We start from the raw sequence: 17,237 nt of genomic DNA, 5'->3' as shown, positions 1-17,237 counted from the left end.
CAAGGATTAAGAGAAATCTGTAATTTTACGGAGAAAAAATTAATATTTGGATGTGATAATCAAGATTATAAAACTAGAAAGAAGTATAGGAAATATAGGAAACTAGATTATAATAATCAAAATGAATATTATAGAAAACAAAATAAAACCTATAGACCTTATAAACCATTTAATCGAAGATTTAAAAGAAGAAAATTTAAAAAATATAGAAATACTCCTGAAAATAGAAAGAGATTTAGATATAAGAGAAAGTTTAGAAAAAGAAATAAAACAAAAATAGCAGATTGTAAATGTTGGAATTGTAATGAAAAGGGACATTATGCAAATAAGTGTCCTAAATTACAGCAAAAAGGAGTAAAATACATAGATACCACCGAATTAATAATGAAACTAGAATACATAAGAAAAGATAATAATAACTGGTATGATGAAGAAGTATTCTATATAAGTGAAACAGAACCAGAAGAAATAAATTATATAAATGAAAATGATAGTAATAATGAAAGTTTAACTACTGAATAGAATAAAATGGTAGCTATATATATTGAAGCACAGGTTGAATATAAACCTACGAAATATATAAAACAAAAGATATTTATAGATAGTGGAGCAGATATTTGTTTAGCTAAAGAAGAAGTATTTACTCAACACAAATGGAAGCATACAAAAAATAGAATAATAGTAACAGGATTCAATAACCATAAAAAAGAGATAGATATAATAGCAGAAAATGTAAGATTTATATTAGGAAAAATAAGATTTAGGTTACCTATAATATACCAAGAAAATAATATGAAACAACAAATGTTACTAGGAAATAACTTTTTAGATTCTTTTAAAACTCAAATAATAAAACAAGATAGGATAAGTTTGTTAACACCTTGCGAAAAATGGATAGTATTAAAAAGAATAATACCTGTAAAATCAATAGAAATAAGTAATATTAAAGCAGAAAGAAAAATAAATTTAGAACTATTAAAACAAAAATATTTAAAGGCCTTAAAAATAAATTTTGGAGAACATCGAATGAAGTTATGGGAAAAAGAAAAAATATATGCTGAAATAAAACTAATAAACCCTAATGATATAATTAGAAACAGACCAATAAGATATAGTCCAACAGATCAAAAGAAGTTAGGAGTTCAAATAAAAGAATTATTAGACTTAGGACTAATACAAGAAAGTAAAAGTCCGCATAGTAGCCCAGCGTTTTTAGTAAGAAATCATAATGAAGTAAAAAGAGGAAAAGCTAGAATGGTAATAGACTATCGGGAACTAAATAAAAAGACTATATTTGATGGATATTTTTTACCATATAAAAGAAATTTAATCAACCAAACAAGTAATAAAAAATGGTTTAGTAAATTTGATTGTAAAAGTGGATACTGGCAAATAAAATTAACTAAGGAATCTAGATGTTTAACAGCATTTAGCGTTCCACAAGGACATTATGAATGGATAGTACTACCATTTGGATTAAGAACAGCTCCACAAATATTCCAAAGAAGAATGGATAAAATATTTAGAGAAATGAATGATTTTATTCTAGTATATATAGATGATATATTAATATTTAGTGATAATTTAACAGATCATTCAAAACATCTAGATATATTTATTCAGACTATTAGAAAACATGGAATATTATTATCAGAAAAGAAATCAGAAATATTTAAACACAAAATAGAATATTTAGGATATATTATAGACTCTGAAGGAATTCAATTACAAGAACATATATCAACAAAAATAAAGAATTTTAAAGAAATTTTAGAAAATAAAAAAGAAGTACAACAATTCTTAGGAATAGTAAATTACGCTTCAGATTATATAAAAGATTTACCAAAATTAAGAAAACCACTACAAGATTTAATAAAGAAAAATAAAACTTTTGAGTGGAAGAAAGATCATACAAATGCAATAAGAGCATTAAAAACAAAGGTAGAAAATTTACCTAAACTACGATTACCCAAAGATAGTGATCAGTTAGAACTATTTATAGATGCTAGTGATATAGGATGGGGAGCAGTATTAGTAGCTTTTGAAAAAGATGATATTGATAAAGAAAACCCTTTAATATGTGGATATGCAGCTGGAACATGGAAACCCAATGAAAAGAATTATCATATTAATGAAAAGGAACTATTAGCTGTAAAATTAGGGATTAAAAGATTTCATTATCATTTACTACCTGTAAAATTTGTTGTTAGAACAGATAATACTCAAGTAAGATCATTTATATTCAATAAAATTGACCCTTTACCAGAATTAAATAAAAGAAGAAATTGGCAAGCATTTTTTAGTTATTATGATTTTATTGTAAAAAACATATCAGGTACTAAAAATATTCTTGCAGACTATCTTAGCAGGGAAAATGGAAAGTATTAGCAGTATTATGATACAGGTGGGAGAAGTAATTCAGAAGATAAAGGAAAAGAATGACCAGATAAACTTTATTAACGAGGAAATCAGCCAACTCACTACTACTTTAGAAGGAAAACTCAGAATATTAAACAACCTACAAAAAACCCCAGAAACCTTTGTATCAAGATTAGCCAATACTCCTACTATCAAAACAATAACCATACCAGAAAATACTATCAACACCATTACACTAAAAGATCGTGTAACCTTTACCAAAGAATATACCGAGTCCTTTGAAAAAATACAAAAGTACTATGATTATAAAACCAATACTACAATCCTGAGAAATGGGAAATTTGGAAAATACCCAAGGTATATCTGTAGGGAAAACGCAGATTCAACTGTAGTAAAAAACCTATTACTCTTAGGATTTATTGACAAAATAATGGTAGATGAAACCTTATCAAGTATAGCACAACTACCATCAACTATAACACAAAGCCTTCAATCTTACATGAATTCATACGGACCAGGAGGAATTTATGGTATACAGGTTTTTGATGCCTGTACTGACTTAACAGGAAAACCTATATTACTCTGTCAAATATTTAAGTATGGCAGGAATACTACTATAGAAGGTGAAAATACTAGCCTAAAGACGGACATGGCATGTACAATAGAGCAATTTGGCGACTGGTTGTGTAACAAAAGAGCAATCGGCATAGCAACATTGAAGTCTAAACTTGAAGATATGATACGAGGAGGAAAGGCATGTGTCATTGGCACAAGTAAAGGTGGATTAGCAGAAGAAATACTAACCATTTATTATAATAATGATATAATTAGCAGGGATACTACAGCTTTGAACGAAATGCATGCAAGATTATCAGATTTAAAGCACAATCATGCTCAGAAGACAAAGGAAATTTATCAGAATTTATTATCAGGCCAAAGACGGAGACCAGTGGCAACTCTAAAGAATATAGCAACAAAAGAAGAAGGATGTTCTGATCCCTTTGCATAAATATTTGTTAGGCCCTGAAAGGGTGACCTAACCATATAATACAATGTAATACTATTTGATGAAAGTTAGGCCCAATAGAATTTGGTGACCTAACAATGTAATAATAACGATGAATTGATAGGCCCAATGAGAATTGGTGACCTATGGATATTACAAATGATATTTCGGCCCAATGAGAATTGGTGACTGAAAGCATATTACAAATGATATTTCGGCCCAATAAGAATTGGTGACTGAAAACATATTACAAATGACGCTACGGCCCAAATTATATTGGTGACTGTAAAAAAAAAAATAAAAAAAAAAAAAAAAAAATAATAATAATAATTTTCAGGAAAAAGAAAAAGACAGCAGCAACAAAGAAGAAAGGTTACTAGAAGAAAAAGACAGCAGCAGAAAAGACAAGGACATTTACCAGAAATTTTATCTCTAAAGTCAAAAAGAAGGTGGAATGGCAGACAAATTACAGAAAGTGGATTCAGCTTTTGAAAAAGAGGAAAGAAAAAGAACGGAGGAAATTAAAAGGGAATCTTAGAAATAGAAATTAGTAGAATCAACAGAGATTGAAAAACTATATAAAAGCCATCTTGTAAATCATTAAGAGATATCAAAAATTTTCATCAATGGAAATAGCTGTTTATAAATTTTCTATGAGTAGCTAAACCTTTCTCTCTACAATCTCTATACAAGAAAATATTGTGAGATCGAAGTAAATATTATACTATATCTATGTTTAGTAATTGTTAAGACAAATATAATATTTTATTAAGTATTTTAGAGGATATCCCAGGCGATCCCAAGGTCAGGCTATATCCCAAAGCAAGGAAGCGAGGAGGGAAGGAGAGCCAAGACAGGTTGACAGCCATAGGTGATCTAGGATACTTATAAGGTATTATTCTGAATTTATGATTGCTAAATTATGATATTAGTAGAATGTTTATGGAACAGATCACAATATGAGTATTGTTATGAGGTTGTAGACATTTAAATGAAATATGCTGATTTTTGGATATAATCATGTATATAATTGTTTATTATATATCTGCGTCCACTGTAGTTGAGCACGTAGAGCAAGCAATACTCCCTGACTTTGTTTGGTCTCCAGCGGAACCCACATGTTGATTCCCTCACCTTATGCTTTAAAATTATGAAAAAGTCATGTATGCATTTTCTTTTTCTTGCACTCATCGTACAACTGCACCACCTTTTTCATTCAGTGCAAGGTATAGATAATCTGCACAATGGTAATTATTTTACTTTCACACACTGGCTCATCTTTTCGAAAGCAATACCAATTCCCTTATCCCCATCTAGTTTACCACAACAGACTATTTCATGCACATCTTTTCTTTATTTCATTCGCTTTGCTTTTGACTTGTGCACAAACTGGCCAAAAACTATGGTGGATGCACCCTTGCTGCGCGATTTTTCAGAAAATATATCTTCACCTTCTGTATATAACTCAGAAACCACACCATTTCTGTATATATCTGCTGTTTGTGTCTTGATGTCCAAGACGCGTCCTGTATGCTCCATACCCACACTTAAAATTAAAGGCGGGATATGTTAACTTCTTATTCCCATAGGCCTTTGTCTATTAATCCATCACCACCCACTTGCTATTTTATAAAGTATGCGCCTTTATTTTACTTTACGAAGGACGCGGCTTCAAGTTCAACTTACACAAATGCATGTACCAATGCATAAGTTATTTTGTTTCATCATCTAATGGACCATGCATTACCAAAACTATCGCTTCTCCGTATGTGATCATCATTTAGTAGCAATTTCTATTAAAATACTCACCTCTTGCTGCTTGTCACTAATTAAGCATCACTTAATTTGCCATTTCTTCCTTGCATTAATGGGAGTATATCACCATTTATCACCAATGTACATGTACATTTAGTATAGAATTAAATCACAATTTATTGTAATTTAATCTATTTATGTGAGATCCAAAATCAAGCATTTCCAATTCTCACTCCTACCTCATTCAATGCTGCTTCTTTCTAATTCCACAAAAAACCACAACTTGAAGTTATTATGCGGGTCCCGCCCTTAATTTAACTTCATACTTAATTTCATTACCATCTCTTTTCCCTTTTATTAAAATCATCTTGCACAAGCCTCTTTCATCCGTGTAGCAGTAGATGTACCATTTAATCATGCAGGCCCCACAAGCTATCTTTCATGAATTAAAAGAAAAGCATCTTAGGCATCGATTCTTTTCAATTTGCAAAATATACATCCACCAGTATAATTGTACACATGGAGCAGTTTATATCAATTCTTTTTTCCAATCATTTTATGGGCCTTTAGTTAAATCACCAGCATTCTTTTCCTTTTTGATGAACACGGCCCAAAGAAAATAAGTGGACGCGCCCTTGCTCCATTGATGTACCTGTGCAACCTCAAATTAACTTGATTAAAATGGTGTGGGCTCCATCACGACCAATTTGGATTTTGTCACTTATTAAATAAAAAAGGATGTGCAAAAATTGTTTGATCCTTCCAGCAGGCACACCAAATGCTTCTATACTTTTTTTTTTGTTTTTGATGTTGACCCACCAAAATAACACAACCTTTCCTTACTTTTTTCATTTAGCCAGAAAGTCGCTGCCATTTTCTAAATTGTGAATGGCGCGTCCTTAGTGTGCATCATACCACCCTCGCTCTTTCTTAATTCACACACGGACGCGTCCTGTAATTGTTGTCGAGTCATCAGAGTTGCGCCACCATTAAATATCAATTTTCCTTTTCCATTTAATCTTGCTTCTCTGACATAAAAAAAAACTTTCCTATATTTCCTTTACGTGTTGCATCTGGTTTTCTTCAACAAGATGCACCCTTATGTTCTTCATTTTACATTATTTTTTAATATCCATACGTGAGATCAACAGGACAACATACCACATATTCCCTTTTACTCTTTAATTTTAACATTGCCACGAGTTTAGGCATTCCATCTAGCTTTAAGATGCGCCTCATACCTCCCACCAGTAGAGCTATGCGAGGGTACGTGAATTACAGAGGCGCTCTACACCCTGAGGACCCGTCCTCTAACCTTCCTCTCAATGAATTCCTTCTATGATAATGTTCAAGCTGTCCTCCTCAGTTTTTCATAATCTCATTCATGTCTTATATCTCATGGAGGGGCTCTCTCATGTTCGCGGTGCCTTTTCCTATCCTCTCAGGAATTAAGGTGCACACGCGGTGAATCACGGGGCCTCACATCTCCAAAAATTTCTTATCTTCTCAAATTCCAATATAAAGAATCTCCTTATAATTATTTGTTAATTTCTTGTAGTCATTCCTTCTAAAATTCTATTTTTTTTCTTTTAAGGATGTGTTTTGGTAGGGAAACATTTGTGAGGATACATACTAAACAAATGGCATGCCCTAAAAAATTTGGACGCATCGTTTGGTTGTTGTTGTCAGGGCGCGCCCTGTGGTATGAAGGTTAAGTTCGTAGTTCCTTGAGGGAGCTCTCTGAAGATGAAGCGTCCTCCTCCAGATCTCGTGCAGAGCCACCCCTGGTTATCCTTGTCCATCATCATTGACAAAAGGTCATCACCTTCAATCTCTCTTGACTCCTCAGTTGGAAAGCGTCGTCCATGGATCTTCTTCGTGGTCGCAGCCTGCAACCTAGTCCATGGTTATCCTTTAGATTTTTTTTAAGAACCTTCATCATGGTGAAACATCTCTTCCTTCTGAGATTATGATCTTGATCAGCACCCCTCCTTCTAGCGCCAATTTGTTGATGGAGGAATTTGGTATCAACAAAGTTTGAGGTTTGTCGCCGAAATAAAGATCTACGATGGTGGTTCTTCGCCTGAAAAGTGAGCAGAGTGTGGTGGTTGTGATGAATTAGGGGCTGAGATTGCTTAGGGTTGGTGGTGGCTCCTTATGGCTCTCACTTCTGACCCCTTACAATTTGCCTACATATCCCTATTTATAGGGAATCAAGCCCACGTAGTTCTTGGGGAACAAAAAATCTAATGGGCTTAGACTTCTTATTCCTAAGCCCGGTCCAGAATCCATCTTCCGCTAGCTTTAGGAATGTCCAACTATGAGGCCCAACCGCGAAGGCCCAAGGCTCGTTTGTAATCGCAGGACTTCACGGATAATGCATCTCCCTGCGCAAGGATAACATTCCGCTACAGCTATCTCCCTTGAATCACGAACGCAGGTATAGCCACGGTTCACCCCAAATGCCAGACACGTCCCTGTCCCCCGAATAAGGATAACCCACCAGATAGCAGGACATGTGATCCCAAGCTCTTGAGTGCAAAATACAGGATGACTCCAAAGTTCTCCAACGAGGATACCTGTTGAATAAAAGAACAGAGTTCCCAAAGCACACACCAAAGTTAACCCCGCATCCCCAACGAGGACACCCGTTGAATACAGGAGGAGTCCTTCAATCATCAGGCATACCCCTGGAGGCCTTCTAGCTTTTCACGGACATCCTCCTCCTTGACCGTCTCAAGGAGGGAATTCTTCAAAGAGTACCTGCAACAAATACATTAGTGAAAATATCCTCCATTGCTCCCTCCATGTTTGCCTTGTCCTGAGTTTGCACCTACTTGCCTGGTCTCGAGGTGAGGACAAGCCCAACTATCCCAATGAATCCAAAACTATGCATCTTCCAAGGCCAGGACGCGTCCTCACCTTGTGGAATACACACATTCTCCCTTGCATTGTGACTCAAACATATAGATAGTTCATATTCCACATTTCATCTTATGAGGGCGCGTCCTCACTCTACGAGGTGCACACACTTCTCTTTGCATTGTAATCCAAAACTCAAATAACTTGTAGCCAATATTATACGCCACCAGGACGCGTCCTAACCCCAGGACGCGTCCTCCATTCATGCATTGCGGCCTAAAACCTAATTCTTCATCCTTTTGCCCTAATTTAAACCCAACTGACATGTTCTTGACCCGAAATGATCCTTTACCAAATTTTGGATAAAAGACTGATGTAATATGTTAAGTTACACATCAGTTTAACAAGTTTTTCGATGTTAATGTATCATATTGCTTTATATGTGATAAGTTTAAAATGATATATATGACATATAAATGAATAACTGAAACCATAGTGAAGGTATACATTGAAGAAAAATACATCACATTGTTAAGAAAAAGGATGTCTAAACTATGTATAGACATCGGCTAATAAGCGATGTGTAATGCACCAACCTTTCTCATCACATGCAAAGACATCGCTTGGACTTTAAATAGACATCGGCTAATAAGCGATGTCTATTGACAAATTTCTAGTAGTGTTGGATCCAGTTTGGCTGCCCCCTTGATCTTTCCCAAGTATATTTTTCTCCCTTAAACCCTAAATCTTTCAACTCACACTCATTCAAAGTATCCCGAAAACCTGTTAGTAAGCTATACGGCTGCTTTCACCCTCCTCTCTTTTCATCTTCATATATCATATCATTAAAATCCCCGATGACGCACCAAGGCAGCACTTATTCCCTTGCCAATTCCTTCAATAACCCCCATGATTCTTGCCTACGCCCTCTCTCCGGGTAGTCGTAAAACCCTGTATAATGCCATCATCCTAATTGCTCATTCTCCACTTCCACATCGATATAATTCCTTGTAATTTTCCTTACCTTACAACCATATTTGTTTTCCCACAGCAAAGCGAGCCTCCCACTACGCCCATGCACATCCACTGCTACGAACTCAGCAAAATAAATAATTTTACATAATTCCTTTATTTTATTCTCTTTAATTAGGTTGTTTTTGTTACTTTCTATCTTCAATCTCTCCCAGAGATTTGTTATAGATAGTCTTTTCTATGGCCTGTCATAGATCATAGGGTGAATCCCTTGTATATTCTTCTCTTTTTTCTCTATAAAATCGCAATTTAGCAAAAAAAAAGTTTCTGATAAAAAATAATATTGGGCTTTTTTTTGTTGGGTAACTTCTTTAAAGAAATGAATTATCCGTGGTTTACCCAACCCACGACAATTTAAGGCTAAGAAACTTATTGTCCTAGGCGGGCTTGGTAACCAAGACCCTCCTCTAATCAATTTTTTGTCCCATCAACCAAAATAATATTATCCGAAAATTAATCTCCCTTATTTATCTCCATATTTTCTTTTAAATCACTCCTTTTAGTTTCCTTTTCCAAATTCCCTCTAACTGCCTCAATCGATCCCAAAACTTCAGCATCCTCTGGATTATGCATATCCCGTATATTTTGCTCAGCAATTCAAATTACTCTATCCACCCCAGAAATTTCGTACACCTTGCCATCTGTCTCCATGAAATTAGCCATGACAGTTTCTTCACCCCGAATTGTTTCTGTCGCCAACTCCTTGCCGTCCGACCACTTATTCTGAGCTCCATTACCACCATTATGTAGCCATTTTGATCCCAAGCTTTGGGGTCTCATATTCTTACTTGGAGCACGTAACCACGCCCCATAGGATCTCTCAATCACTTTCGTTGGATTCGCGTATACCACCTCACAATCCCTATTGGAATGTTCAAGTTTACCACAAACAAAACAAAATGTACCCAGTCGTTCATATTTAAAATTTATCCAATGACAACTTCCATTTTATCGTTTCAACTTCATTCGCCATTTGATTGGTTTCTCAATATCCATTGCTACCCGAATCCTCCCATACTACTTCCATCCTCTATTTATATATAATGGATTTGTTTTAATGAATAGTCCAACATGATTCTCCACACTATGAAGGATTCTCTCTGATAACATCCCAGCAGGTATATCATACAGTACTGCTCTTTATTTTATGTTGGAATTGTTTTTTCAAGCCATACTTTTCCGAATTGGACTAGTTCTAGAAGTAGTAGCTAATGAGTAATGTTCCCACACGTCACAAATTTAACCATAAGAATCATCAGTTTGAATGTCCAGTCCTTTATTCAGGAAGGGTGGAGGCTATTAAGTTCAATTTAATTCTTAAAATTCTCAATATCAGATAAAATTTTAGGAAATAATTATCTTAGTGATCAGTAATATTTCTAACAAACTACAAAATTATGATATGCATAGCAAATGCACAAATACTTCTAACAAACTATAAAATTAAGAGATGCATCCAAAAGCAGCTAAGAAGAAATGCAGTGCTGAAATGCAAAAATATATTCGGTAAATTGCAGCCATATTTGCTACAACAAAAAATGCAATTCTAAATATAAACTAAAATAGTTATACAATTTAAACTAAATTTTAACCTATTATGCAACATCCCACTTTTGCAAATATTTTCAGAGTAAAATAATATTTTAGCAAATCTTTTAGTTGGTAAAATAACAAATAATTTTACAAAAAAATGTATTTTTGTAAAATTCCCTTAGTTAACTTATCTACACTTAATAGCTAACGAACTAGTCCTTATCTTTATTTCAATATAAAAATACCTGTTTATTTAACTATTTCAGCGGTGGACAAATAGCTGCAATTCAATTTCTAGCGGCTAAATTCACTTTCTACTAGCTCACGACATATTATGTTAGCAACAAAAACATTTTTATCTCAAACAATAGTAAAAATTATGAAGAAAAATTATTTTTACAGCCGGGAAAATCCTTAAAACATATATACCAAATATATTCAGGCAAGTTGTAAATGTTTATATTCCTTTTGTGATGTAAAATGACAGGGTTAGATATTATGGACTATGTTTCAAATAGGGAAAATTATTTCAAAAATTTCTCGATTATATGTTTTTATTGTCTAGGTACATGATCTATTTTTTAATATATTACAATACATAAACATTTCAACAATCTTATTTACATCCTTCCCTTTAATTTTAACTAACGTTTGTTAGTCAATTAGGTCCTTTAACTTCTTCAATATGAGATTTTTTGATTAGTTGATGAATTTAAGGGAGTCAAAAGTTTTGGAAGGTCAACTGAAAAGATTCATGTAGTTTCAATTGTGGAGGATGGCCTGAAATTGGTAGTTTTGTCACTGCCTACTGGAAAATGACAGCCACCATTCATGTCATTCTACACCATTAAAACCTAGATAGATATTTTCGGTTTGAAATCCCTAAACTTCTTAAATCCTCAATTTCATCATTGGATAAGGAAAACACCCCCAAATTTGAGAAGTTGAAGAACCCTAATTGATTAATGGACCTTAGTCAAATTCTGTCGGAAAGACTGTAATCAAATTTCTGAAAAGTTAAAGTTCACCAACATTTGTTTTTTTGGTCGAGGACCTTAAAAAAATAACCTATATTTTAACGACCTATGAATTAATTATTCCATTTAAATATAATTTATTTAGTTATTTTTTATCATTAGATGTTTAGTGGCAAATAATTAAAAAGAGAACTATTATTTTAGGATCATTTAGAAGGCATATGTAGTGGGCGAGTTAGTGGTATTATAGAGTTAATTATGTATTTACCCAGTAATTAATAGTATTGGAAACTTATAAATTGACTAGTTTATTTGAGTTATATGTAATGAAAATGAAACGCTATTACTTACAAAATGCTGTCTTTTTGTACTAATTTGTCCAACATATCTACCAAAAATGTGTGATCTAGAGCATGTCAGATTTTTATACAAATACACTTTTCATATCCACTGACATCAAATAATATTTATGTCAAAATAATGTCTCTATTCTAGCGTTCATTGATGGGTCATCATGATGAAATTGTACATGAAATTTATGAGTTTCTAGAAAGTTATTGAGAATGATATCAATTCTACTCCTCTTTTTGAAAATCATTCACTAATTCAAATCAAGAAACACGAAGAAGGAATAACAGGAAGCCAAAGTTACTTTCATGTACCCATTTAGAGGTTATTATCACAACAATTATACATAGGTTGTGAATCTACTAAAGAAGCATGTGACATCATTAAGGAGTTCCAAGGAAACAAATAAACCAAACTTATACAAATTCTCAATGTAAAGAGGGAGTTTTAGATGATGTGGATGAAAAGTAATGAATGTTTTAAAGAATATGGGAGTAGGTTGATGTCATAGTCAATTAAATCAAAAGATTACTTGATGGAGAATTTTTGAAGTTATAGAGTAGTGGACAAATTTTTAGTAATAGATTAATTATCATATAGGTCATTATTATGCTCCAACATGTTAATTAATTCATCAAGAAATTTTTTGTCTATATTAAACCATTCATGACAAGACCTGATTCATTGTGTTAAATAATTTTAAAAAAATTGGCTCAAAAAGATGTCTCATGGTTAGGTGTGACTTATTGATGTCCATTTTAGACTATACTAGTATATATAATTAAACATTTACACTTAATTTCAATTAAGTTCTTTGGGTTCTGTTTTAAGGTGGTTCTGTCCTGAACTTTAGCATATATATATATATAATTTTCATTTGATTTTTTTGGATTATTCATTTCCCAAAAATGGTTTTTAATGACTATAATCATCTATATAGCCGAAACATCCACGTAGATAACACGTCAGTCACCTTAATGAGAAAGATTTATTTTAGCTTTGACTTTGAAAAAATTTCATGATATCATATACATTTTCTTTAAGTTATTTAAATGAGATAAATTTTCACCGTGACTCATTTGATTTAATAGAACAGACTAAATGACCCATATGATAATTAACATTATAATAACTCTTTGAGAGAGGTGTGTGACTAAAATTTCTTTTCTTGAAAATACTAAATATCTCTCAAAATTAACAGTTTGAGAATTAATTAATTCACTCCATGCAAAATTAATTAACTTTCTGTATTAAGTAAATAAAAAATTTATAACAAATTATAAATGGAACCTACTTTATTAAATTGTAAAATATAAACAAGGCTATGGATGACATGGGCTATGTATCTTGTAAGAGCTTTAATGTACGAGCATTATTGAAATCATTCAGAGGAAAAGTTTTTGTATTTAATAAAAGCTTAAACCTGCAACTTAATAATACGCAACACGTATACTTTGCGAAAATGAAAGACACCAGAACAGAGAGATAAACTCACTTGTATTATTAGCTGATAAACATGTATAAAGAAAACATTGAAAGATACAATACAACCAGATAAAGAAAATCGAAATAATAACAACTACTTCCTAATAAAACTCCAACTCCCACTTATTCAAAACTGCTTCTACAAACTCTGAGAACGGAAAATGGCTTATTCTTTTGGGTATTATGTGGCACATCAACTAGTAACATCTAGTTTAGATTAATTCCAACATATTCCCCTATAATCTAAACTATTTTTTTCAAATTCTGAATGCCTAATAATGCACACATTTTTTTGAAATTTCACAGTAGACATGGCCTTTGTTAACGTATCTGCATGCTATTCCTCCGTATTTATATGCTTAATCATAATTTCACCACGCTCTACACATTCGTGAATAAAGTGGTAACATATGTCAATATGCTTACTCCTCCCGTGAAGCAATAACAGTTGCTGCCATGAACTCAGCTTCACACGTGGATAAAGCCACACATCACTATTTTTGTGAAACCCATGACACTAAACTCTCGTTTAGATAAAATACCATGCCTCCTGTACTTCTTCTATCTTCAATATTACTAGCCATATCACTGTCCGAGTAACCAGATAATATGTAATTTCCAACTCCCTTCCTCTAAACTAAACCACACTCCAACGTTGCTTTCACATAACGTAAAATACGTTTAACTGCATTCAAGTGGAGTACTGTCAATACGTTTAACTGCATTCAAGTGGAGTACTGTGGGACGCTCCATAAATATGCTAACAATCCCAACTGAGAACGCAATATCGGGTCGAGTATGGACTAGGTACCTTAGACCTCCTACCTAACTTTTAAATAAAGTAGAGTCAACAGAATTACCCTCTTGATCCTTGTCGATCGGTAGTTTAGGTTCCATGGGGTATTTTGCTGGATTGCAGTCATTTAGCCCTATTTTCTCGAGTAACTTTCTAGCATAGGCTGTTTTCTTTAACTCAGTGTACCCTGATTTCTGAATTACCTCAATACCGAGATAATGAGTTAGCTTACCAAGATCACACATCTCGAATTCTTTCCCCACCTATTTTTTTAACTTGAGAATATTCCATACACTCGTTCCTGTAAGCAATAAATCATCTACATAGACACAATGATTACCACTTCATCTCCTTCACATTTAGTATAAACCGCATGTTCATAGGGACATTTTGTGAAGCCCAACTGTTCAAGACATTTGCTTAATTTTTCATACCATACCCGTGGCGCCTGTATCAAATCCTATAAAGCTTTGATCAATTGGTACACCATATCTTCGCTGTATTCTTTGACAAATCCTTCCGGTTGCGTGATATACATTATCTCCATCAATTCTCCGTTAAGAAAAGTTGACTTCACATCTAAGTGGTGCTCGTCCCAGCCATTTTTCGCTACCAATAATCTCACTATCTCTAAATATGTAACAGGTGCAAACACCTCCTCAAAATCTATGCTTTGTCTTTGAACGTATCCCTTTACAAAGAGTCTGGCCTTATATTTGATTATCTCACCACTATCATTCTTCTTTAGCTTATATACCCACTTAAGTCCGATTGGTTTTTGTCCAGGTGGTAACTCAAACAACTTCCAGGTATTATTTTTGTTAATTGCATCAATCTCATCTTTCATCGCCATCTTCCATGCCTTCTTTGTCACAGCTTGGCTATAACTGGTTGGTTCATCAACTGCCAAAATGAGTAGTTCATGTTCCAACCCCACTTCTTGAGTTTCATTATAAATGTCACTGAGTAGTCAAAATTTTTCTGGCTCACTACTTCCACTTGAAGCTTCTGAATTACTTGGACTACTTCTATTTGAGACTCCAGAATTAATTGGTGTTGCTGGGGTATTCTTCTCGGGTTCAGTGAAAGAACTCACACTTTTTAAAGAATCACTCACAATTGTACCATGACTTGTAGGAGTGAATGGTTCTTCCTCTGCCTCATGATTTCTCGGCTCTGCCAAATTGTATCCAGACACTGTGAATGGTTCAAATTGTGGTAAATCCTTGTATTGCTCTGAATCCCATTCCCAGGCTTTATGTTCTTCAAATACAATATCCCTGCTCATCACGATTTTTCCAGAACTTGGATCATAAAGTATGCAAGCTTTCGTTCCCAGTTCTCTTCCAAGATAGATTGCCACTTTGCTGCAATTATCAAGCTTAGAAGTGTGTACACTTGGCATTTTCATATATGCCACACAACCAAATATTCGTAGATGACTAATGTCAGAATTGTTGTCGGTCCATGCCTTGTATAGTGTTTCCCCTATCAATGTACGGTGGGCAAACTATTCAGTAGATACACAGAATGGCGGATTGCTTTTCCCCTTAACTGCGAAGATAACTTCTTTTCTTTCAGAAGACTTCCTGTCATAGCTACAATAGTTCGAGTTTTTCGCTCAACCACCCCATTTTTACTGTGGGGTGTAAGGTGCAGTGAATTGCCTCGATATGCCTGGATTATCACAATAATCAGTGAATTGTTTCGAGCAAAACTCTCCCCCTCTATTTGTTCACAGTAATTTGATATTTTTCTCTGATTCTCGTTCGACCAAAATCCTAATTTTCTTGAAAACCCCAGTGCCTCATCTTTGCTGGTTAACATGTAAACCCACATTGCCCTGCTATAGTCGTTGACTAGTAACAAAAAATATTTGTTCCCTACCTTTATTTCTGGTGTTATTGGACCACATAAATCTCCTTGAATTAATTTTATTTCTGTTTTGCACGGAAGTTTTCTTGTAGAGGGAAAGATTTTTTTATCAGTTTTGACATCAAGCATCCAACGCAGACCTCTTTCGGTTGGACTAGTTGCGGAATGCCTCTCACCATGTTCTTCTCAGATATCAGCATCATTGCTTGGTAATTCACGTGGCCATGGCGTGAGTGCCAAAACCTTGACGTACTTTTCAAACTTGACATAAACAAGATGGCTTGCTGGGTTCCAAAATAATTTTGTATAATCTATTAATAAATCTTTTAACCTTCATCAAGAATCGATTTTCCTCCTCATATACCCACATAAAATATCCATTCAAAATAACTCTATTTCCATTTTCGGATAATTGTCCAATACTTATAATGTTGCTACGCAAATTAGGAATATAGTATACCTCATGAAATGCTCTTTCCTTGCTGTCTTTGCACCTAACCGCCACTGAGCCTTTTCTTCTAATCTCAACAGCAACTGACTGCTAGTCTTCTCTGGTTGACCGCCTAGCCTTTCTTCATGCGCATTCAGTGAGCCAACTGCTTCTTCTAGGGACATGTCCTCTAAATCCCTGAATCATTCTATAGCTAACCTGATTTGTATGAAATTTTATGGAACTGCTCTTAACAATTTTTTCACTATGTAGCTCTCCTCCACTGTCTCTCCTAAGGCCCTCATATTGGTCACCAATCCACTTATCTTAATGCTAAAATTATCTATTATTCTGTATTATTCATACTTAGAGTTTCAAACTCTGCTTTTAGTTTTTGAACTTTTGCCTTTTTGACACGATCAGCTTCCAAACACATCATTCTTTGGCTATTATCTTCTCAGCCACTGACAATAAAATATCCTCAGCATTGGCTTGGTAAATGGCAGCCAATGCTATATTGTCTTCCTTGGTTTAAATCATAGCCTTTGGATGTGCAGGCTCGATAGCATCCCAAATCCCGTGAGCCTCCATAAAGACTCTCATTTTGAGTGACCATGCCGTGTAATTGCTTTTAGACAGCATCGGGTAACTCAGCGTTACTATACCTTCTTTATTTTTGTTGTCCTCCATCATATTTGTCCTTGCCATGTATTTTGGCATTCACCGAACACGGGCTCTAATACCAAATAAAATCTTAAA

The sequence above is a fragment of the Apium graveolens genome, chromosome 7 (assembly GCF_009905375.1).
Source record: "Apium graveolens cultivar Ventura chromosome 7, ASM990537v1, whole genome shotgun sequence".
Lineage (NCBI taxonomy): Eukaryota > Viridiplantae > Streptophyta > Magnoliopsida > Apiales > Apiaceae > Apium > Apium graveolens.
The sequence above is the reverse complement of the archived record's forward strand: the minus strand, read 5'-3'. Positions refer to the sequence as shown.